This window comes from Canis lupus, chromosome 19, assembly GCF_003254725.2.
Source record: "Canis lupus dingo isolate Sandy chromosome 19, ASM325472v2, whole genome shotgun sequence".
Classification (NCBI taxonomy): Eukaryota; Metazoa; Chordata; class Mammalia; order Carnivora; family Canidae; genus Canis; species Canis lupus.
In genome coordinates, this window is record NC_064261.1 from 24,575,513 (window position 1) to 24,600,143 (window position 24,631).

General features: G+C 40.6%; 1 long non-coding RNA gene across 1 annotated transcript in view; it reads left to right on the plus strand.

Moving 5' to 3' along the window:
* The window catches only part of LOC112652480 (uncharacterized), a 34,327-nt gene extending 14,009 nt beyond the window's left edge, over nucleotides 1–20,318 (plus strand). Inside the window, exon 3 of the long non-coding RNA XR_003131496.2 lies at nucleotides 19,909–20,318. This is a non-coding gene — a long non-coding RNA (uncharacterized LOC112652480). The remainder of the gene's footprint in view (nucleotides 1–19,908) is intronic.
* The last annotated feature ends 4,313 nt before the right edge of the window (nucleotides 20,319–24,631 follow it).

Consider the following 24,631-nt stretch of genomic DNA (forward strand, 5'->3'; position numbering starts at 1 on the left):
ACATACAAAAGGTCCATGAATTGCAAGACCACATAAGTACCTTCCAGCACAGACACTCTGTCCAGGAGAGGCAGTGTTTGGAGTCCTGTAGTATACACCATACCCCATGAAAAACTGAAGCAACAGGGGGCTGATGAATGAGCTTCTATTCCAAGGGCTAGACAGCTGCCTTCCCTGCTGACTTAGCACAGGGAAAGCTGCCCAGGTAGAAATGTTTCTAAGAGAAGAAAATGTGAGTCCCATGGGCCAATCTGATAGTGCAGGATATAAGGAAGGAGTCAGGTTTAAGAGGGGCACATGGGGTAGAGAAGCTCCAGGCTTGAGGATCCAGGTAGGGCATGAGCTCACAACCCCAACCAAGTCCTAGCCAGAGATCCCCTGCAAGGCACTGTATGCTTTTCTGGGGAGCATCGAACTGTCACTGCCTGGAAAATGAGCAGCAGAACAAACATGCTTTAGGCCAAGGAGCAAGTGTTTGTTGATGGCCTACTAGGCATCTGATGGTTGGCCCATGTTAATTCTGGGATTTATGTTTTCCAATTCTCATATGAGGAATCTGAGAACTAACAGAAACCCATGACAACTATTGAGGACTGGAGGTAGGATGGACCTGCCAGGCCTGCTGTCTTGCCTGTACCCACTGCCTCCTTGGCCCCTTCCCACCTCCTCTTTATAGCCTCTCCCCACTTGGAGGCTGGAGGTGTGAGGTTGGGGGCTTCCTAGAGATGGTGTATTAAAGTTCTCTGAAGAAACAGAACCAGTAGGATATCTATATGTACTACAAGAAATTAACTCACATGGCTATGGAGGTTTGCAAGTCCCAGATCCATAGAGCTAATATTCCTATTTGAGCCTGAAGGCCAGAAGCTACTGTAGAGCTAGGGAGAGTCAATGTTGCAGTTTGAATGTCTATAGGCAGGAAGAATTCTCTTCTACTCAGGGTCAGTCAGCCTTTTGTTCTATTCAGGCCATCAACTAATTGGACTAGATTCACCCACATTAAGGAGAACAATCTGTTTTCCTCAGTGTACAGATATAAATGTTAATCTCATCTGGAAACACTCTCAAAGAAACACCCAGAAAATGTTGGCTCAAATATTTAGACACCCTATGGGCAAGTTGACATATGAAATGAACCATCATGGGTGGAGTATGTTTTGGCAGGGGCAGGGAGCAGTGGTATAGCCACTGCAGGTATCTGGTCATGAGGCTCAAAGACACATCATCTCTGTAGGGCATGCTGTGAACATAACAGAAGTTACTGGATTGGTGCCACTCATAACCCCATGATATGCTTAGCTCATGGGATCTTTCTGTCAGACCCATGCTGGTCAGTCTCAATTGTCCCTCCCAGAAGGGCCCACACAGGTGATGGTAGTAGTGTCCCCAAGCACTCACCCTCTTCTCCTTGGCCATGATTACTGCAAACCTACCTGTAGCTGGTGTCTGCAAGCTAGGATGATACACTCTGGTTCTTCTTGGGGCCACAGAGCCACAAGTCTGTGGTTCTCTGAGATCTCTGTGACCTCCCTCATTACTCAGTTCCCCAGAGGCTGACTATCTAAGGGCAGAAAAGCTAGTGAGAGTTATAAGTGGGGCTCAAAACACTGGCATTTACTGTGTGGAGAGAGAGCTGGGGGTGCTAACCTCCCCTTTATTTTGATATGTGCCAGTCAGGACTCAGTATCCTACCCCCAGGCCTCTGAGCTGGTTAGGGAGGTGATTCCAGTCTCATGTCCTGATGTGTTCCTAAAACCAAATTAAGTGGAAGAACGCCAGGCTTCTTAATTATGTGGCAAGATATAAAGTAATTTGAAAACCAACTACATGAAGCTGTCAGAAGGGAATAAATGTCAAATTGGCAAAGGAAACAAGTAATTGGGATCAGATTTCATAGTATCCTTTGTTCACATTCATCTGTGCCAACAAGATAGATGACACATTGGGGAATCAGATGAGTTTCAGGGCCCTGTGAATGTGCTGGATGTTGTCATCCTGGACAGGAAGCTTTTTGTCCATATGACCATCTCCAGACTACAGTTTTCCCACTGGGTGGGGCACAAATGTATATAAGCCATATTCCTCTCCTGGGGTCTTCTTGGGAGTTGGGACATGTACATAGGGGGCAATTCTAAGAGACAAAGCCATGCACACAGAGCAGAATTTTAACTATAGGCAGCTGGAGGCCAGCTTCCTGGGTGGTTCTGAGGTCCAGACAGCCAGGGTCATCCTGTGCTATATTTATTTACCTACTTCCAACATAGTCCCTATCCCACTGGTTGACCATTCTGGGACCCAAGCACCAGAGCCTGGTGCAGTGTAGGTAGGTGGGAAAGACCATTTGTTGAATGGATGGGTGGGTGGATAGATGGATGGATGGGTAGTTGGGTGAGTGGGTGGGTGGTGGGTGGGTGCCATGTCAGTGAGTGGAACGTGACTTTCCTTCTGTGGGGTAGAGGCTCTCTCTCCTCTAGGGCTTGTCTGGTACTGGGAATCCTTTGTTTTCCATCTCTGAAAGGCTGAAATCAGGCAGATTCTTGGTTATACGGGGCTGGGGTGGTGGTGGCATACTGAGTAATTTAGATGAGATTCCTTTCATACTGTGGTGTTCAATTTATCAACAAGTAAACTGGAATCCCCATATTCCACCCGTTTGTGCCATGGCAGGCCCAGGGCAGTTGAGCATGGGGCCCCCAGTTCCCAGTGAGTGCAATGTAGTGTGGGGAGAAGGTCTTCAAAGTCAGTATAGGAAGCTGGAGACAGAATATGGGAATAAACTCACAGAGGCCATGCATTTTGGCTTTTGATTTGCAGGCTAGGGAAGGCCTTCCTGGCCTGTCTCATTCCCCATGAGATCCAGAAGACAACAGGCTGCTAAAGTGTGAGGGTCTCCTGGCCTGCCCTTCTTCCTCCCAAAGCCTGTCAGTCTCCTAGTTTCCTGTGGGAACTAAGAGGCTTTGTGGGCCTATTACACATGGTGGACTGGGTGCTCCTTCCCTCTCCCTAGTGTCAGGGATTTAAGTGCTGAGTCCTGCCTAGGTCACTTGTTTTGGTGATGGGTAGGGGACAAGGCTTTGGGTGGCTTTTGTGAACAGCTGTGTAAGGAGAACCTCTTCTGTTCCAGCAGGTGTGTAGTCTTTGGTCAAGAGGGAAAGAATAAAGACTTTGTAGCCAGACCCTGGCTGATAACCCACTTTTGTCAACACTGTGCAGTGTGACCTTGGGCATATCACTTAATGTCTCTGGACCACAGTTTCCTCATCTGTAAAACAGAAAATGGCAATATATATCTAGGAGGTTTCTATGAAGGACTGATGACATGTTTCATAGAAAATAATTCTAGCACCTGGAGGGCTCCTAGTAACAACTAGTTTACTACTGTGCTCTCAATGTGAGTAGTTTCTGGGTGAGCCAGACCTCTATTACCCAAGCTCTCCCCTGTTACAGAGCACACAGCGCATGGTAATGTTTGCATGGCATATCGTGTAAATGGAGATAGAAGGTGTCGGAATGGGGTGTGTTCTGTAGAGTCCTTCTTTGTGTCCAGTGGAAGCCATTGCTGGCAGACCTGCATTCCCCTGGGGCAACTCTGAACCAAAAAGCCTTGCCTAGGACCCTACATCAAACCTGACAGTGCCTTTCCTGGCTTCTGGACCCAGTCTTCAACCATTCTGGGTTCTACACAGTGCCCTTGAGGACAAGGTAGGGGTCTCTCTTGCCTGCTGTGACCTCCTCAGCACCCAGCACACATCAGGGGCACAGAAGAGGTAGTTCACTACACTGGCCATTTGTAAATGCCTCCTGTGTGCCAGGCGGTATGTAGGGCCTTTTACATATATTATCATGAATTCTCAAAATTATAATAGAGGGAATTATAATGAGTAACTAGAGGCTCAGAGAGATTAAATTAATTTTCCCAAATTCACATATCTAAGAAGTTGCAGATCTGGATTTTTTCTTTCTTAAATTTTAGATTTAAAAATTGTAGTAAAATATACTTAACATAAAATTTACCATCTTAACTACTTTTAAGTGTACAGTTCAGTGGCAGTAAATACATTTACATTGTTATGCATTTCCAGAGATTTTTCATTTCTCCAAATTGAAATTCTCTACCCATCACACAATGCTGCATTAGCCTCCCCTCAGCTCCTGGAAATCACCTGATTCTACTTTCTGTCTTTTATAAGTTTGACTATTCTAGGTACCTCATGTAAGTAGAATCGTTCAGTATTTGTCTTCTCATGACTAGTTTCTTTCAATAAGCATATCCCCATGGTTCATCCATGTTTTGCATGTGGCAGAATATCCTTCCTTTTTAATGGCTGAATAATATTCATTGCAATAATTGGTTACAATAATATTGTATGCAATCACCACATTTTGTTTATACATTCATATGTCAGTGGACACTTGGGTTAATTCCCTTTGGCTATTGTGAGTAATGCTTCTGTGAACATGGATGTGCTCATATCTCTTTGAGACTATGCCTTCTGTTCTTTTGGACATATGCTCAAAAGTAGAATTGCTGGATTATATGATAATTCTATTTTTAATTGTTTGAGAAACCTCCATACTCTTTTTCACAGCAGCTGCACCATGTTATATTCCCAACAGGCCTCCAATTTCTCCATACCCTCGCCAATAATTGTTATTTTCTGTATTTGTTTTTGTTTTGATGGTAGGAATCTACTATCCTAATGGATGTGAAGTAGTTTTGAACTGAATTTCCCTGATGATGCACACTGGAAGTATGGGAAGCCAAGCCAGACAAATGTCTTTCTCTTGGAGCTCCCACATTGTGGGTGAGCTGTATATGCACTGAAGAGTGGGCTGGGTGCGAAGGCTCTGAGCCAGAGCGGCACTTGGTGCTGGTGTTCTTAGACATGCTGGTGATGGAAGGGACCCTCTTGTTTACTTTCTCCATTGCCTTGTGGGTGCTCAAGCACCTTGTCCATAATGCACACTGCACAGAGGAGTGATGATATCACTGTGCTTCCAAGGCATCTGTCTAGGCAGGGAGATGGTGGATACAAAGGGGCTGGAGACAATTCTGATGTGCCCTCAGACCATTTTAGGTTTAGTTCCTTAGACACAAAATAGTATTAGAAAAAATATCTCTCATGCTGAGGACTGAGGGTGGTCAGAGTGGAAGTGCTCTGAAAACAGAGTAGTGAGGAGGCAGCTCTCCTATGCCTCAACTCTGAAATATCTGTTGTGTCTTGCCTGCCCCCCCCACCCCCCTAGCTCCCCTGCCAGAGCTCTGATGGTAGCACTCTACCACATTCCTCAGCTGTCTTGACTTTCAGTCACTGTCTTGACAATGGCCCATCATCTTTCTTGGTGCAGCCGGATTATGTAACTATCCAGCTCAAAGCCCTTAAATAGCTCCCTGCTGCCTCAAGGCAAAGTGCTTTAAAAGACCCAAGGTGCATTACTGCTGCGAGTCACAGGAGAATAGTAGTCCCTGCCACGCCTTGTTTACCTGCGGGCCTTCCCTCAGCCACATGCCCTGCTGTATGCCTCCGATGCAGAGGAGACACTTGTAACCTCCCTTTGCTTTTATTGTTCCTATATCTGGACTGTCTGAACCCCATGTTTCATCTGGGGGCACCTACTACACTGTACTGCATTGCCTCAGGATGGAGAACTCCTTGAGGGATGGGACCTGTGTATGCCCAGTGCCTTGTACACAGAATGCCCTTGATGGGAGAGGAGAGGAAACGAATGGAGAGAGAGATGGCAGATTGGATGAGTGGAGGAATTGTGGAGTTATATCTGTCACTATTAATATATGGATGAGGTAGTGCTATACAAATTTAATAAAAAAGATTCTGAAAACACAAAAGCAGACAGTCCCCCAGTGGTTTCTGCCTTATGGAAGGAGCTAAAGTACATTGATATGATTACATCTCTCTCTCTGTATATTGCCTGTTTTGTTAATGTGAGGGCAATGCCTTATTCATCTTTGTCCCCTGTAGCCTAGTGCAAAATCAGGAATTTGCTGATGCTTAAAGACATTCCTTCTCAATGGAGAGAAAAGGAAGAAGTAATGTGTGTGTAGGAGTGTCGGTGTGGTATTGTGATATAATAAGACATGTATATTTGGTCTTTATCCACCATTCCTGGCACAAGAACCCCTAAAATGCTTGTAATTTCCTGAGTGATAGGGCTGAGAGGACCATCTTTGGTTTTTCATGACAAGCCCCTTTTAACCACACTCGAGTTAACACTAACAAAGGGATTTTGGAGAATGGAGGCTGACAGAGGACCAACCATGTAATTGGAGGCTTGGAGCTTTCGGCCCCATAGTCTGACTTACAGTAAGGGGAGATTGGCTGGAGATTGAGTTAATCACTGATAGCCAATGATTTGATCAATCATGCGTATGTAATGAAACCTCCTAAACCCCCTAAGCAATAGGGCTTTGGAGAGCTTCTAGGTTGGTGAGTGCATCCATGTGCTGGGAGGATGCCACATCCCAACTCCAAGGAGACAGAAATTCCTGTGCTCAGGATCCATTTAGACCTTGCTCTAAATACCTCTTCACCTCGTTCTTCATTTCTATTCTTTATAATACATTAGTAATAGTAAAGTGTTATTCCTGAGGTTTATGAACTCTTACAGTAAATTATTGAATCTGAAAGGGGGATCATACAAATTCTTGATTCATAGCCAAGTGAGACAGAATTGTGAGTATCCTGGGGACCCACTACTTGCTATTGGTGCCTGAAATGGGACAATCTTATAAAACCGAGCCCTTAAACTGCAGGGTCTGTGATGACTTCAGGTAGTTAGCATTAGAATTGGATTAAATTGTGAGACACCCACTTGGCATCTGCAGAGAATTTGAGAATTGATTGGAGTGGAAAACCTACATATTTTGTGTTACGAGTTGTGAGTACAGAAATAGATACTATCCTAGAATGGGTTTTTAAGAGTATGTGTGTGGGGTTGTTGGAGTACATGTATATGTGTGGCTGGGTTATGCTGCATCAACAAGCAACCTCTCATGACTCAGTGGCTTTACTTATACAACAAGAATTTAAGGCTCCTTATAATGAAGGTTGGCAGGGTTCTCTGCTCCTTCATAGTCACTCAGGACCCAAGCTAATAGAAGCCCCATCTCAACATGAGTTCTTTCACCACAGAGACAGATGGAAAGAAATGTGATAAATTGTGTGCATCCTCTTAGCATTTCTGCCCAGGAGAAATTATTTTATCTCATTTTGTATTGTTCAGAGCAAGTCCTGTAGCCTCACTTAATTCAAAGTGGGAAGGGTAGTGCATTCCTTCCGGAAAGAGTGAGGAGTGGAATACTATGAGCAGTCCAGGGGGTTAGCACTGGGGACATGAGTCTTTGGGGTCAACTGAAGTACCTTCTCTTCTCTCTCAACATCAAGGAACAGTGGTAGGATCCAAGATTCAGGCATTCAGTATGGGAAGCACAGTTTGGAAAGGCTGAACATTCCACCGGTCTTGGACATGCATGCCATCAATCTCTCCTCCTTAGCTAGAAGTTTGGATACTCTCCAAGGGGCCTGGGTTAAATAAAGTGTCAATTTCAAAATAACATTAATTTTATATATCCCAAGAGAAGAGAGTCAATTTCACAAGTTAGTCTTTGGGAATGTCTCCAGTGGGGCAGGTGTAGGAGGGGCAATGGGAGGCCGTAGGGGCTGCCAAGGCAGAGAACCCACCACAGTCTTCAGGGTTGGACAATCAGCAATTTTTTTTCTGTGGTCTTGAGAAGCTACTCCATGTTATATGCTCATCTATAAACTGGGGCTGATGGTCATGTCCACCAACTGAGTAGCTGTGGAAACTGAATGAGATCATGCCTGGATAACAGTTAGCAACAAACCCGGGCCAGAGCAGGTGCTTGCCATGATGCTTGCTGCTGGCCATCATCACAGCTGACCCTGTTAGGTCATAACAAGGCCTGCTCTATCCTTTGCTAGCTATGGGAGTATGGACAGGTACCAAATGCTTTTTCAGTGCACAACTCTCACTGAAAAGTGGAGATGATCATACCTTCACCCTAGAGTAGAAAGTTTCTGAGGCCTGTACAGATGCTCAGTGGGTCTAGGGAAGGTGCACAGTGTGTGGGTGAAGCACAGGCAGGGGTGGGTGGCTCTAGGGAGGTGTGTGGTGTGAGCAGAGCATAAGCAGGGGTGGGTATGGGGCAGCCTCAGGGACATGGCATGTTACAGCATGTGTAATGTGCAGGTGGGTGCCAACTCAGAAATGGTTTTATGCTTTTCCTTAACTGGGACAGTGCTTTCCTTTACTTTTATTACAAACATATCTCCCTGGGAGCCAGCTGTAATTGGCAGTGCCTTGTGGACAGGCACACTCCTTTCCTGAATGTTCCTCCTGGGTGATGCTCTGGCTGGAACTATGGACGTGGAGTGGGCCCTTCACGACAATGGCATCTTCTCCCATCTAGTCAGCATAGAACTAAAGAGTTCTCAACAAAGAGGGTGGGGGACAGAGGCCATTAATTTTAGAGTGCTGGGAAGCCAGAATGGGTGCCTTCATTAGAAAGTTCAAAACTGCATTTTATTTCCATTTGGATGAGATTTTTATGTATTAGAATAGATGAAGTTGAATCCCATGAGTGTAATGGACCTAGAAAGATCACAGATACAGGATTGAATCCAACGAACCATGAGGAGTTTAGTAAATTAATTAAATTTAAGAAAATAATGTATTTTTTTTTGCCACTAGATTAAAATTTCTAAATGTCTTAAGAAGACAATGGCAATTCTCATTCATGAGAAATTACAGTTACACCAACAACTCCCTCCCCTCCCTCAATTCTTTCTTGTGTTTGTTTTACAAAGCTACATTGGTGAGAGAATACCTGTGGTAGGGTGGGTTAGGGTTGGGGTGGAGAGAGCTTTTCCAGAATGCTCCTTACAAGGTCCTGACCTTTCAGTTCTGGAACGCATAGATGCTTTGCCTACTGCCATAGATTAGGAGCATTGGGTCAGAACAGTTTTGTTGGAGTTGGTGTAGGTGAAAAGTCGATCAGTTACCTAAGGGGCCACAGAAAATTCTTCCTGGGGGATGTAGGTGCAAAAAGTCCAGTTGATAAGGAGAGATTTGCTTGAGACCTGTGGTCCAGGAGGCAGCCCTTCTGCTGTAATCTGTGCTCAACATCATCCATACATATTCACTCCAGGAGGAGGTCATGATAGCAGATGGCTGGGGGTTTCGTGTTGAATAAGTACATGCTTTGTGTTAGACGCTCCACATGTATGATCTCATTTAATTCAACACCTAATTAGGGGTCTGATTACTGGTACATTACAGGGGAAGACATACAACTATGGTGATGTGTCTCATTTCAAGTTCAGATAACAATCCTCAACTGAATGCTTAATTCTGTCCAGCAATCATATTAGTAGGCAAACTTTCACTGTTAAAAACCAGATGGTGAATATTTTAGGCTTTGTGGGACGTGTGGTCTCTGCTGCAATTACTCAACTGTGCTGCTGTCTTCTGGAAGCAGCCATAGACAACACAGGAATGAATAAGCATGGCTGTGTTCCAATAAAACTTTATGTGTTACAACTGAAATTTAAATTTCAAATATTTTCACATACTACAAAATATTACTTTTCTTTTGTTTTTGCTTTTGCTTATCCCTCAAACATTTAGAAATGTAAAAACCATTTTTATCTCTTGGAGGCCGTATTTGGCCTGAATGCTCTTGTTTGTTGACTCCTGCTGTAGACCATTCCCTCTTCATACCTTGTGTGACTATTTCCTAAGCTAACCTTGCAGGTCTCCTCCACCTCCTCCCACTTTTTCCTACTGGACTTAGAGGAGAGAAACAAACAGAACTCCGCTTATCATCTATCCCCTCACTATTGCTCTCCTTCCATACCTGGGCACTTTCTTAAAGTCAATCCCGTTTCTTGTGATGGAGATTTTACCTTCTCTGTCTACTCAAGGAAGTCAGTCCAGCAACGCTTACTTTTCTCCTGGATCATTCCTATAAGTATTCGACAGTGCTGTTATTTTTGTTTCTTTACAAATAAACAAAATTGTATTTCTCACACTGGCTTTATCAGTTGCCTTCCTATTTCTATGGTCCTGCTTACAGCAAAACACTGACTTCTTTGTGTACCCTGTCTCTAATGCTTCTTCTGTTATTCTGTCTCTTTAAAACGTTTTAAAATATTTATCATAAAATTGAGGCAGATTTCACATAGAGTTAAATAAACAGAGTTTCAATGTGCAGGTCAGTAGTTTTGCTAAATGAGTACTCTTGCTAACAACCACCCAAACCAGGATATAGACTATTGCCACCATCCCTGAAAGTTGTCTCTAATCCTTTCCAGTTAAGGGAGCTAGTTTTGATCTCTATCACTATAGATTAGTTTTGCTGGCTCTGGTTTCTTTTGTTTAAACTTTGTTTTTGAGACTTGATTCATCCATGAATCAGTAGTTCTTCCTTTCAGTTTTTCTAGGAACTCATTTGTTAAAATTTTATCAAGTGTATTTATCTATTCTCCTGTGGGTGGATATTTTTCTTTTCAGCTCTGGGCTATTATAAGTAAAACTGTTATGAATATTCTTCTGCAAGTTTTCTTGTGGGCCTACATTTTAATTTCTCCTAGTAATATTCTTAGATGTGGGTAGGCATGTGTTTAACTTCAAGAGATACTGCCAATCAGTTTACCAAAGCATTTTGTGGTCTTTGCCCTCTGACCACTAATATATGAGTTTCAGTTGCTCAACATCCTCATCAGCATTTGGATTTGTTCATCCTTTTAGTGATAGCCTCTGCAGTAGATGTGAGGTGGCATCACTGTATTTCTTTGGTGTTGGTGCTTATTGGCTATTTGTATGGACTCTTTTTTTTTCTCATTTAAAATAATTGGTTGTCTGTTTTTCTTATTGATTTGCAAGTATTCTTTATATATTTTGTAGATAAGTTTTTTTTTTTGTCTGATATATATATCTCAATTATTATCTCTTAGTCTGTGGCTTGTCTCTTTTTTTTTTTGTAATAGTGTCTATTCATGGGTAGAGGATTTTAATTTTGATAAGGTCTAAATTATCATTTTTTTCTTTTATGTTTGATGCTTTCATGACTTGTCTAATCAATCTGCAATTTGTGAAAATATTATCATATTTTCCTTATAGAATATTTTTAGTTTTAGCTTTTAGTCTATGATCCATCTTGAATAAATTTTTTGAATAATTTAAAGTAAAAGCCAGTGTTAATTTTTTCTAGTTATTTTGTGTGGGTCTGTTTCTGAACTTTTTTTTTCTGGTTCTGTTGATCTATTTTCTGTTCTTAGGTTGATACCACATAGTCTTCAAAACTGTAGCTTTGTAAAGTCAAGTCTTAAAATCAGGTATCATAAGTCTTTTTGTTTTCTTTCTAGATTGTTTTGTTTTCTTTCTAGATTGCCTGGGCTAATCTAGTTCCTTCCGTATAAATTTAGAATCAAGTTGTCAGTTTCTATAACAAATCATGTTGGGATTTTGACTGAATCTTCAGTGAATCCATATGTCAACTGGGGTGAGAATTGGTATCTGTACAGCAGTCTTCCAATTCGTGAACAGAAGATGTCTTTTTATTTATTTAGCTCTTGTTTTCTTTTAGAAATGTTACATATTTTTTTGTATAGAAGTCTTGTACGTTTTTTGTTAAATATTTTCCCACATATTTGTTTTTTTCATCGCTATTGGAAATGGTATATTTTTTTACTGTATTTCATTTTCCATTTGTTGCTAGTGCTTAGAAACAATACTGATTATTTTACATTGAATTTTTATCCAACAACCTTGTTAAATCCAATAATTATTCAAATAGTGTGTATATTTCTATGGATTTTTCTATAGTCATGTCATCTGCAAGTAAAATTAGCCTTACTTCTTCCTTTAAAATCCATCTTTTTTTTCTTTAATAGACTACTAAGCTTCCAGTACAATAGTATATAGAAACAATGAGACTGAATATCTGCCTTGTTCCCACTATTAGGGCACAAAGGATTAATATTTCATCATGTATATGATGTTAGCTGTGTGTTTTTCTCATGAATACTCCTTTTTAGGTTGAGGAAATGCCTTCTATCCTCTTTGCAGAGCGTTTTAATTAGGAACAGATGGTAAATTTCATCAAATGCTTTTTCTGAATCTATTGAGAATATTACATGGTTTTTATTCCTTTATTCTGTTAATACATTGAATAATACTGATTTTTCAGTGCTGAGCCAACCTTGCATCCCTATGTTAGATTCCATTTGGTCACAATATATATTCTTTTTTCATGTATTTCTGTATTTGATTTGCTAATATGTTGTGAAGGATTTTTGTGTCTTTTCGTGAGGAATATTGGTCTGTAATATTTTTTCTTGTAATATTATTGTAGGATTTTTTATTAGGGTTATGTTATTCTCATAAAATGAGTTGGAAATGTTAAAAAAAAAAAAGAGAGAGAGAGAGAGTGAGAGATGCCTGGGTGGCTCAGTGGTTGAGCATCTGCTTTTGGCTTGGGGCCGGGTCCTGGGGTCCCAGGATGGAGTCCCCCATCAGCCTCCTGGTAGGGAGGCTGCTTCTCCCTCTGCCTATGTCTCTGCCTCTCTCTGTCTCTCATGAATAAATAAATAAAATATTAAACTTCTTTTAACATCTGTAGGACATTTCAGACTTTCATTTCCTTCCTGATACTGGTAATTTGTGTTTTATTTTCTTTTGTTTCTGACATTCTTGCTCTTTTATTAATTTTCTTTAAAAAGAAAAAATTGATTTTGCTGATTTTTTAAATAGCTACTGTGTTTTCTATTCCATTTATTTTTCTTACCCTCTCATCTTTATGACTTTTTTACTTTTCTATTTGCTTTGGACTTAAACTGCTTTTCTTTGGCTAACTTCTGAGGTAGAAGCTGATTTAAAACTCTTGTTTTCTAATATGTGGAATTAAAATAATAAATTTATATCTAAGTACTGCGATAACTCCTTTTCACACATTTTGAAATATTGGGTGTTCATTACCATTTCGATAAATGTATTTTCTAATTTCCTTTCAGTTTTTCCTAGTTTCATGGGTTATATAAAAGTCTATTGCTTGGTTTCAAGAGATTCTGATGGAGAGGTATTTTCTAGTTAATTTGTAAAATGACTGCTTACTAATTTATTTTTAATTTAATTCCAGAGTAGGTAAGAATGGACTCTGTCATCTCTTGGGACATATTATATGTACCACCACATACATGGTCTATTTTGGTGAATATTCCATGAGCACATTCTTAAAAAGAAAGTGTGTTCTGAACTTCCTGGGTTTAGTGTTCCAATAATTGCCAATTTGATAAAATTGGTTAATTGTGATGTTCTATTCATTTATGTTATACTGATTTTTAAAATCTCATTTTTTTTATCATTCACTGAGAGAGGATTGTTAAGATCTCCAACTCTAGTTGTGACTCTGTATTTCTGTTTGATCCATTCACTGTCATTTTGTGTATTTTGAATCTATGTGATTAGGTGGACACATATTAGGATTGTTATGTCCTCCTGGAGAATTAATATTCTGAACATTGTGACGTGTTCCTCTGTATCTCTGTCAATGTCTTGAAAGCTATTCTATTACTGTAGTTATGTCATCAGTGTCTGTAAGGCACATATTTCTCCAACTTTTTACTTCAACCTGTATTGACCATTACATTTAAACTTTGTCTTATATTAATAGCAAAGAACTTAAAAAAAGAATTCATTTGACTTTGCTCAGGTGAAACATTCTGAAATCATCCTTGATCATATTCTTTCTTTCTTTTTTTTTTTAAGTTATTCTTTCTTTTATATTCCTCATCCAACCTGTCAAGAGGTTCTGACAGTTGATCCCAACTTTTAAAATTTTTTTATTTTTATTTATTTTTTATTGAAGTTTGATTTGCCAACATATAGCATAACACCCAGTGCTCGTCCTGTCAAGTGCTCTCCTCAGTGCCCATCACCCAGTCACTCCATCCCCCTGCCCACCTCCCCTTCCACTATCCCTTGTTCATTTCCCAGAGTTAGGAGTCCTTCATGGTTTGTCACCCTCTCTAATTTTCCCACTCATTATCCCTCCTTTCCCCTATAATCCCTTTCACTATTTCTTATATTCCCCGTATGAGTGAAACCATATAACGATTGTCCTTCTCTAATTGACTTACTTCATTCAGCATAATCCCCTTCAGTTCCATCCACATGGAAGAAAATGGTGGGTATTAATCCTTTCTAATGGATTCCAACTTCCAAATAAATCCAGCATCCACTTTTCCCACCAGGTCCATCCTACCATCAGCTCCCACCTCATTTACTGAACACCCTCCAGCTTGTCTCTGCCTCTACCCTTGTCCTTCTGCAGTGCATTCTTCACACAGTAGCAGAAGGATCTTTGAAAATGGAAACCAGACACTCTGATTCTTCTGTTCAAACCATGTAATGGCTCTCCATTTTATTCAGAGTAAAAAGGTCAGGTCTTGCCCTCTTTACCTCTCTCTTCATTTCACTCATTCACTCGAGACACAGTGCCCCTTTCTATTTCTCAATTGTGCTGGGGGAATGGCAACTCTTATATAGCACTTTCCTGGATGTCCACATTGCAGGAACTGAAATGAGAGAGATTGAGGAAGACCTTATTCACCATAGTAAGGAATCTCACCCAAAGACACTAAGCAGCCAAAGATGCAATTTTGCTTTCCATCCATTTGGTGAGACCAGTGCAGTGGTTGGCTGTGTTTGGCATTATGAAATAGAGATCAGAACTGTAGAACAGATCAACAAAACCAGGAGTGGGTTCTTTGAAAGAATTAATAAGATAGATAAACCACTAGCCAGTCTTATTTAAAAGAAAAAAGACTAAATTAATAAAATCACAAATGAAAGAGGAGAGATCACAGCCAATACCAAGGAAGTACAAACGATTTAAAAAACGTATTATGAGCAGCTATATGTCAACAAATCAGGCAACCTAGAAGAAATGGATGCATTTCTGGAAAATCACAGATTACCAAAACTGGAAGAGGAAGAAACAGAAAATCTTAACAGGTCTATAACCAGCAAGGAAACTGAAGCAGTCATCACAAACCTCCCAAGACACAAAATTCCAGGGCTAGATGGCTTCCTAGGGGAATTCTGTCAAAGGTTTAAAGAAGAAATAATACCTATTCTTCTAAAGCTGTTTGAAGGACAGAAAGGGACAGAATACTGCCAAACTGGTTTTATGAGGCAGCATTACCTTGATTCTAAAACCAGACAAAGACCCCACCTAAGAGAAAATTACAGACCAATATCCCTGATGAACATGGATACAAAAATTCTTTCAAGATACTAGCAAATAGGATCCATAGTGTATTAAAAAGATTATTTACCATGACCAAGTGGGATTTATCCCCAAGATGCAAGGGTAGTTTAACACTTAAACAATCAACGTAATAGATCACCTCAACAAGAGAAAAAAAACAAGAACTCTATGATCTTCTCAATAGATACAGAGAGAACATTTCACAAAATACAGCATCCGTTCCTGATTAACCCTCTTCAATATGTAGGAATAGAGAAAACATGCCTCAGTATCGTAAAAGCCATTCATGAAAAGCTCACAGCGAATATCATTCTCAATGGGAAAAACTGAGAGCCTTTTCCTGAAGATCTGGAGCATGACAGGGATGTCCACTCTCACCACTGCTATTCAACATAGTACTAGAAGTCCTAGCCTCAGCAATCAGACAACAAAAAGAAATAAAAGACATTCAAATTGGCAAAGAAGTAGTCAAACTCTCCGTTTTTGCAGACGACATCATACTGTATATAGAAAACCCAAAAGCCTCCACCCCAAGATTGCTAGAACTCATACAGTAATTCAGCAATGTGACAGGATACAAAAATCAATGCCCAGAAATCAGTGGCATTTCTATGCATTAACAATGAGCCTGAAGAAAGAGGCTAAGGCATCAATCCCATTTACAATTGCACCCAAAAGCATAAGATACCTAGGAATGAACCCAATCGAAGAGGTAATGGATCTATACCCTAAAAACTACAGAACACTTCTGAAAGAAATTGAGGAAGAGAGAAAGATATGGAAAAACATTCCATGCTCATGGATCAGAAGAATAAATATTGTGAAAATGTCTGGGGTACCTGGATGGCTCAGCAGTTGAACATCTGCCTTCTGCTCAGGCATGATCCTGGAGTCCCGGGATCGAGTCCCACATCGGGCTCCCTGAATGGAGCCTGCTTCTCCCTCTGCCTGTGTTTCTGCCTCTCTCTGTGTCTCTCATGAATAAATAAATAAAATCTTAAAAAAAAGTCTGTGCTACCCTGGGTAATTTACATGTTTAGGGGAATCCCTATCAAAATACCGTGGACTTTCTTCACAGAATTGGAACAAATAATCTCAAGATTTGTATGGAATCAGAAAAGACCCCGGATTGCCAGGGGACTATTGAAAAAGAAAACCAATGCTGGGGCATCACAATGCTGGATTTCAAGCTGTATTACAAAGCTGTGATCATCAAGACAGTATGGTATTGGCACAAAGACAGACACAGATCAATGGAACAGAATAGAGAACCCAGAAATGGCCCCAACTCTATGGTCAACTAATATTCTACAAAGCAAGAAAGACTATCCACTGGAAAAAGGACAGTCTCTTCAATAAATGGTGCTGGGAAAATTGGACAACTACATGCAGAAGAATGAAACTAGACCATTCTCTTACACCATACACAAAAATAAACTCAAATGGTTGAAAGATCTAAATGTGAGACAAGAATCCATAAAAATCCTAGAGGAGAACACAGGCAACACTTTTTTTGAACTTGGCCACAGTAACTTCTTGCAAGATCCATCTACAATGGCAAGAGAAACAAAAGCAAAAATGAGGGCAGCCCTGGTGGCCCAGTGGTTTAGCACCGCCTTCAGCCCCAGGAGTGATCCTGGAGACCCAGGATCGAGTCCCACATCCAGCTCCCTGCATGGAGCCTGCTTCTCCCTCTGCCTGTGTCTCTGCCTCTCTCTCTCTGTGTCTGCTATGATTAAATAAATAAAATCTAAAAAAAAAAAAAAGCAAAAATGGACTATTGGGAGTTGATCAGTATAAAAAGCTTCTGCACAGCAAAGGAAACAGTCAACAAAACTAAAAGACAACCTACAGAATGGGAGAAGATATTTGCAAATGACATATCAGATAATGGGCTAGGATCCAAGATCCATAAAGAACTGATTAAACTCAACACCCAAGAAACAAAAAATCCAATCATGAAAAGAGCAGAAGACATGAACAAAAGTTTCACCAAAGAAAACATAGACATGGCCAACAAGCACCTGAGAAAATGCTCCACATCACTTGCCATCAGGGAAATACAAATCAAAACCACAATGAGATACCACCTCACACCAGTGAGAATGGTGAAAACAATAAATGGTGAAAATTAATAAAACAGGAAACAACAACAAAAAATAAAACAATAAATAAAGAGGGTATGGAGAAGGGGGAACCCTCTTGCATTGTTGGTGGGAATGTGAACTGATACAGCCATTCTGGAAAACTGTGTGGAGGTTCCTCAAAGAGTTAAAAACAGAGGTACCCTCTGACCCAGCAATTGCACTACTGGGGATTTACCCCAAAGATACAGATAAAGTGAAACACTAGAGCACCTGCACCCCAATGTTCATAGCAGTAATGTCCATGATAGCCAAACTGTGTAAGGGGCCTCAGTGTCCTTCAACAGATGAATGGATAAAGAAGATGTGGTCTATATATACAATGGAATATTACTCAGCCATCAGAAATGATGAATACCCACGATTTGCTTCATCATGGATGGAACTGGAGGGTATTATGCTGAGTGAAATAAATCAATCAGAGAAGGACAATCACCATATGGTTTTACTCATACTTGGAATATAAGAAATAGTGAATGGGATTATAGGGGAAAGGAGATAAAATGAGTGGGAAAAATCAGAGATGGTGACAAAACATGAGAGACTCCTAACTCTGGGAAATGAACAAAGGGTTGTGGAATGGGTGTTGGGCCAGTGGTTGGAGTAATTGGGTGATGGGCACTGAGAAGGGCACTTGATGGGATGAGCCCTGGGTGTCATACTGTATGTTGTCACATCGAACTTCAATAAAAACAAATAAAAAAAGAAACAGATAAGGCCACAGCCTGTGCAATGAGCCTCTACATGATTTTCTTTTTATATGGACAAATCCCAACTCTGTAAGCATGTAGTCATGGAAGGCAAGGTTCCATGGAGGTCTTTAGTGAAACGCTTTCTCTCTGAAATATCAATTGTAAACTCTGAATAAAACATAAATCCTACTTTTGAAAAAAAAAAAAAGTATCAGGGCACCACGCTCAAAGTACAGGCTCTTGCAGAGTTCTGCACACCAGATTATAATGCTAGTTTGTCTGTGCATTGAGCCCAGATGTGTCTACTCTTCATCTGAGACCCATAATCCAAAAAATAAAAGTTGCCCTCCTCCCCTACTGCATACATAGTTGAGGACCATGGGTGGGACAACATACTGTCCCACTAGGAAACATCCACTGAGATTCTGAAGTCCTGCTGGGTAGACTTAAGTGGAACCCCTACCTGCTAAGGGCAATGTTCCTTAATTAAATCCTAGTTCTGTGGGGCTTCACAGGCAGGGCTTCTGGGGTCCCTCACCTTTGCCCTCGGGAGAGGACCTTCCTTTTATGTTGTTCTCATTGGCAACACCTAAAAAGGGTGTTAGAGGTTGTGTCCTTTCAAGGCTGAGCCCCTCATTCTACTTCCTTTTTTACAGAAAGTTGGAGGTCCAAAGATCATTTTAAGTCTCATTATAAACCATTTTGTCCAGATTTTTGGCAATAGATCTCTCTCAAAAAGCCAAAAACATAATCCATTTCTTACCAATTTAATTTTCATCAACTCCATATGCCATTGTCACACCTGAATTCTTGAGAAATGCTTCTCTCTCCCTCCCTCCCTCCTTGTCTGTCTGTCTCTCTTTCTGATGTGATAAGCGACCCTCAGTTCAGTATTTGCTACAAGTCTGACTTTTAATTGCCTTTTTCCTCAAATATTTCCCAACATTATTGTTTGAAATCAAGAAGCAGTCCCCAGATTTCTTGAGTCTATTCTTTTTTTACTTTCAGCTAATATCAACCAACACATAATATCAACATTCTTCTTAACAAACTCTTATTTTTGAAGTAGGAGTTTTAATTTTCTGGGCTATTATTATTATTATTATTATTATTATTATTACAGCATAAGTGGTGCTCTTACCAAATATTTCACCAGCACCTGGCACATGGACCACCCCTGGGTGGACCACCCTTCCAGCCTCCAGCACAAAATGTGGTATCCTTTCTTGCAGTAGTGAGAACTTATAGAAGAATAGATTTAATGAGTGGAGAGAATAAATGAAGAGTCCTGTTTCAGCCAAAGCAATTTTTGAGATGCCAGTTAGACATACACTATGAATTTGCAATTCAGGGAAGGGATTAATGGTGAAGATATCAAAGAGGGAGTCATTAGCCTCTTATTTCTTTATGTAGTAAGAAAGATTAAATAAACAAAATAAATGATGAACTTATTCCAGATGAAATTCACTAATTTGGAATCCCCTAAATGAGGCATTTTTGAAACTCAAGGCAACATTGGAAGACTTTGTTACTCTGAAGCATGCAAACCCCACCCCCTTTTGCACTCTCACCCTTCAACCACAAGAATTATTGCCTTCAAGAACACTGATGTCAAGAGAAACAGAGGTGTACCTTGAGCATCCTGGAGAATGCAAAAACCTGTGAACCTCCCATACCCCAAAATAATCTAAGTTCTTTTCAGGTCTAATAGTTTCTGACTGCATAACTATAAATTAAATGTACCATTCTTCTTTTATTATAGACACTCTGAAATATTAAAGAAGGTTAATAATTAAAGCTAATCTTGAACCAGTTCAAAGCTCCAGCACTAATAATCTGAGCCACTTGGCTATTTCTGTGACTTCCTCATCATGCAGAAATCTGTTCATCAGTACTCCTAACACCTCAGGCAGGTAGACTTGGTGAAGAGACAGTATGGCCTGCCTCACCTCATTGCATCTATATGGACAATTCCAGAAACTCACAGAGATTTTGCTCAACTGTCTTCACTCATCTAGGCTCAAGTAAACAATCAATTTAAAGTAGTAGTTCATTTGGGGGAACCCTGGGTGGCTCAGCCGTTTAGCGGCTGCCTTTGGCCCAGAAAGTGATCTTGGAGTCCGGGATCGAGTCCCGCGTCAGGAGCCTGCTTCTCCCTCTGCCTGTGTCTCTGCCTCTCTCTCTCTCTCTATCATGAATATATAAATAAAAAAATCTTAAAAAAAATAAAGTGGTTCATTTGTGTCTTTTTTGTCTTTATAGATGTGAATAAGTATGTCATCCATGTGTACATGTGTACATCAATGTGCAGCTTAACAACATGGCATTAAATATTTCACTGCTTGGGTGAATACAGGTACTCAGTTGATGCCTGAGTCCCAGCTTGAATTAAGTATTTATCGTGCATCTTTGTCCAAAGCCCGTTTTAAATATGGGCATTTATCAACATGTTCAAAGAATGGCACCAGATCCCTGATCAAAAGTGACCTACAAGCATCATAAAACTGAAAAGAAAAATGAGGCTTCTGCTTTGATTATATGTATGCTAACAGAGAGCTACTTCATGGGACACTGAGAACTGGAAGGCATACTAGGTCTATTGCCCAGAACAAGCTTCCAAACTGAAAATGCAGTCCATAGCTAAAGGATAGCAATTTGGAAAAGTCACAAAAACATCGTGGGAAAAATATACATTCATTTGGACAGGTGTCTGTTGTGAAATCACAGGTTCTGACAGGACTCTCTGCTGATGCATGCCCTGGGACCAAAGTGGGGACTTCTGTCCCTAGAGAAACTGAATCATTCTATCCCTGGGAAAATGGCATTGGCACCCAGGAGGAGCCAGGAGGCTCAGAGGATGTCCAGAAGAGAAAAATGCTCTTTGCATTAGGATTAGCACAGGTACACTCCAAGCACCTTTCACTCCTTCATTTAATTAAAATTTTCTTGAAATTCTCTTATTCCCTCACTTATTTTTCACTCTTTCCATGATGGATCCGGGTGAGGCGTGGTATTCCACTTGCCTCAACAACCTGTTCTTCTCAGTTGGCTTCCTCAACTTCTCCACCTCAACATGACCCTTTTCATCCTCTCTGGGCCATCCTATTCCAGCCCATAACCTTCCAGCCCTGTAAATCAGCAGTCTACAGCTTTACGAGGTCCTTTGAAATTTTTGTTTAATTTTTATTATTGAAGTATAGTCAACATACAGTGTTGTATCAACTTCAGGTGTACAACATAGTGATTTGACAATTCTATACATTATGCAGTGCCCACCACCATAAGCATAGTCACCATCTGTCATCACATGTTACTACAAGGTAGACTATATTCCCTATGCTTTTAATCCCTGTGATTTATTGATTTACAAATGGAAGTTTGTACCTCTTAATCCCCTTCGCCTAAATTGCCCATTCTCCACCCTCCTCCTGTCTAGCAACCACTAGGTTGTTCTCTGTATTTATGAGTCTTTTTCTGTTTTTGTTTGTTTATTTGGTTTGGCTTATTTTAGATTCCACCTATAAGTGAAACCATATGCTTTTCCCTTTTTTGGTCTGACTTATTTCAGTTAGCATAATACCCTCTAGGTCTATCTATGTTGTTGTGAAAATTTAATGAGAGCTGTGAGCCTTTCTTCAGAAAAAAATACACATGCTCATACACACACAAAATTTTGCATTCCCTTCATAGAAGGCACTGACTTGGGATAACCCTCCCCCCCCCGATTGGCAGTGCCCCCAGCCCCTGCCCCCTGGATTCAGGACTGTAAGTCATTGTAAGAACAGTGGGGGCTACTGTTCTCCACTGAACCCCCAGAGTCTACACTATAAGAACCCAACAAACATTTGTCAGATAGTGAAAGAAGCTAAGTTGTAAAAATGTACATATTTTTAAAATACAGAGAAGAATGAAAAAAAAATGCTTATAAAGTATGATCTTAATGATGAAAAAATATGCTTAGAACAAAAATTGAAAGGAAACACACCAAAATATTACCAAGTATGTTATTTCCAGGTAGTGAAAATTATGAGAGATTTTTCTTTTATTCTTTAAACTTTTATTTTACAAATGTTTTTGAGCACATATAGCCCTATACTTTAGTCCAATTTTCTCTCATGAGATATTTTGTGGAATGAAAGTGTAAGTCCTGGGCTTCACCATTCACCACTTTTCCCCAACTCTCCTCTCTTACACAGAACAAATCCTGACGTTCCATGTTCTGGGGTCTTGAAAGCCTTTTGCAGTTGGTGTCTCAAACTGAAGTTTCCAGGTACCCTGAAGTCAATCGGTACCATGTCTTATTTGAGAAATCCAGGTCCAGTAGACCAGGCAGGGATGGAGGGGGGCAGGAGAGAAGGAGGTGGGTAATTGAGGGGGGATGGGTTAGCTTTCCCCCAGGAGTTTGGAGGCTTCTGAAAGAGCAGAGATTCACATTGCATTTAGCTGCAATATTCCCAGAGAGTCAAATCTCTGAGAAATGCAGCTTCTCAGGCAGTGGTGCACTAGGCATTGACTGTGATGCTCCTGCTGGACACTTCTAAGCCCTGGATGGTGGAGGCAAAGAGCAGTGTGAACAGTGGAGGCAGCTGAGAAGAGGCAAGTTCTCTTGCCTCAGCAAGAGAACAACCCCAGCAAGGTTGGGGTGCTTGTAGGAATTCCTAGACAGAAACAAGGAACTCCAGCAGTGACTAAGGATACATATCTCCACGAGTCTGATTTAGTTCAATGTACAAAGAGAAAACACAATGATGGTTTCTGTACCTGAAGGTCTAGAGCAGAGTCTTCCTTGCCACAAACATGGAACTAGGTACTATTTGGTGTGTCGATTGGTTCCTGGTTGTTTCTGCTGCTGCCTCTGATCGAATTGACCTTTGGAATCTTAGCTGCAAAAGACATATAGACAATATCTTAGGATTGGAAGTCACCTTGGAAAGTGGACAGTCCCATGGCTTTTAAACTGAGCTCTGCAGAGCTTTCTCAAGCTCACTACAAAAGCTGAGAGGAGCAGGAAGCCAGAGCTCCCCTCCACACACCGGGCTCCCCTCAACTTGACCAGAGCGATTCTACTTTTATGTTTCATTTAATATGTTTCCCTGAGTCCATTTACCTCAAGACTGTGTGACTTTAACATGCAGGGGAAATACTTGTTCTGGTCTCCCACCTCACTGAGGCCCAGAAGGGAAAAGTTATCCCTGGCCCTGGGGAAGTACAACAGAGACTAAACTAGAACTCAGAACTTCTGACACAGTACAGGGCTCTTTTGACCTGTGTTATTTTTTTTTCCCATAAAGAGCAGAAGATGTAGGTATGTGCTTCTGTTCGATGGGATCACCTTGGAGGTTTCTGCAATGCTACTATTCTGACCCCTTATATCTCTCCAGGTTCATAAGCAAGCACAGAAAGTCACTAGCAAAGAGAAATGTATTTGGACAGATTTCTGCAGACACTTTTATATTCACTCTGTATCTGTGACAGAGTAATCAGAAGAGAAACATTTGGCCCTTCACAGTACCCAAGCCCAGAACCCACCAGTTTCCTGTAGACTAGCAAGGGCAGCCCCCCTCAGTGATGCCTGCAAGAGCCAATGGAAAATGACACCCTTCACATACCATGGCTCCAGACATGGCCACGTGCCACCAGTCAGATGTACCACAGACTGGTTTGGAGCCTATAATTAGAGCGGCAGAGCATGAGACATTCTTTTGGCTGGGGTATTAGAGCCAACAGCTGTAGTGGTAGCTTTGTTTTTTTCCACCAAAGTAGTTGACATACATATTACACACATATTATATTAGTTTCAAGTGTACAGCATAGTGATTTAATATTACATACATTATCAATATTATATACATTATGAAATCTAGCTGCTGTTAGTCACCATACAAAGTTATTGCATATTATTAGCTCTATTCCCTATATTGCATCTTTCTGTAATTTATCTTATAATCAGAAGTTTGTGCCTTTTAATCCCCTTGTCCTTTTTCACCAATCCCCATACCTCCCACAACCACTAGTTTGTTCTCTGTATCTGTGAATCTATTTCTGTTTTGTTTTGTTCGCTTTGATTTTTATATTCTGTATTTGATTTGTATATATTTGATTTTATATTCCACTGTATTTTAGATTCCCCATATAAGTGAAATCATGTGGTATTTGTCTTTGTCTTTTTTCACTTAGCATCATACTTTCTAAGTCCATCTGTGTTGCTGCAAATGGCAAGATTTCATTCTTTTTTATGACAATAATATTCCATAGTGAATATATATATATATATATCACCTTTTCTCTGTCCATCAATAGACACTTGGGGGTCCTATAGTTTGTCTATTGTAAATAATGCTGCAATAAACATACGGGTGCATATATCTCTTCAAATTAGTATTTTTGTGTTCTTTGGGTAAATACCCAGTTGTGGGATTAAAGGATCGTAGGATAGTTCTATTTTTAACTTTTTGAGGAAACTCCATACTGTTTTTCAGAGGGCT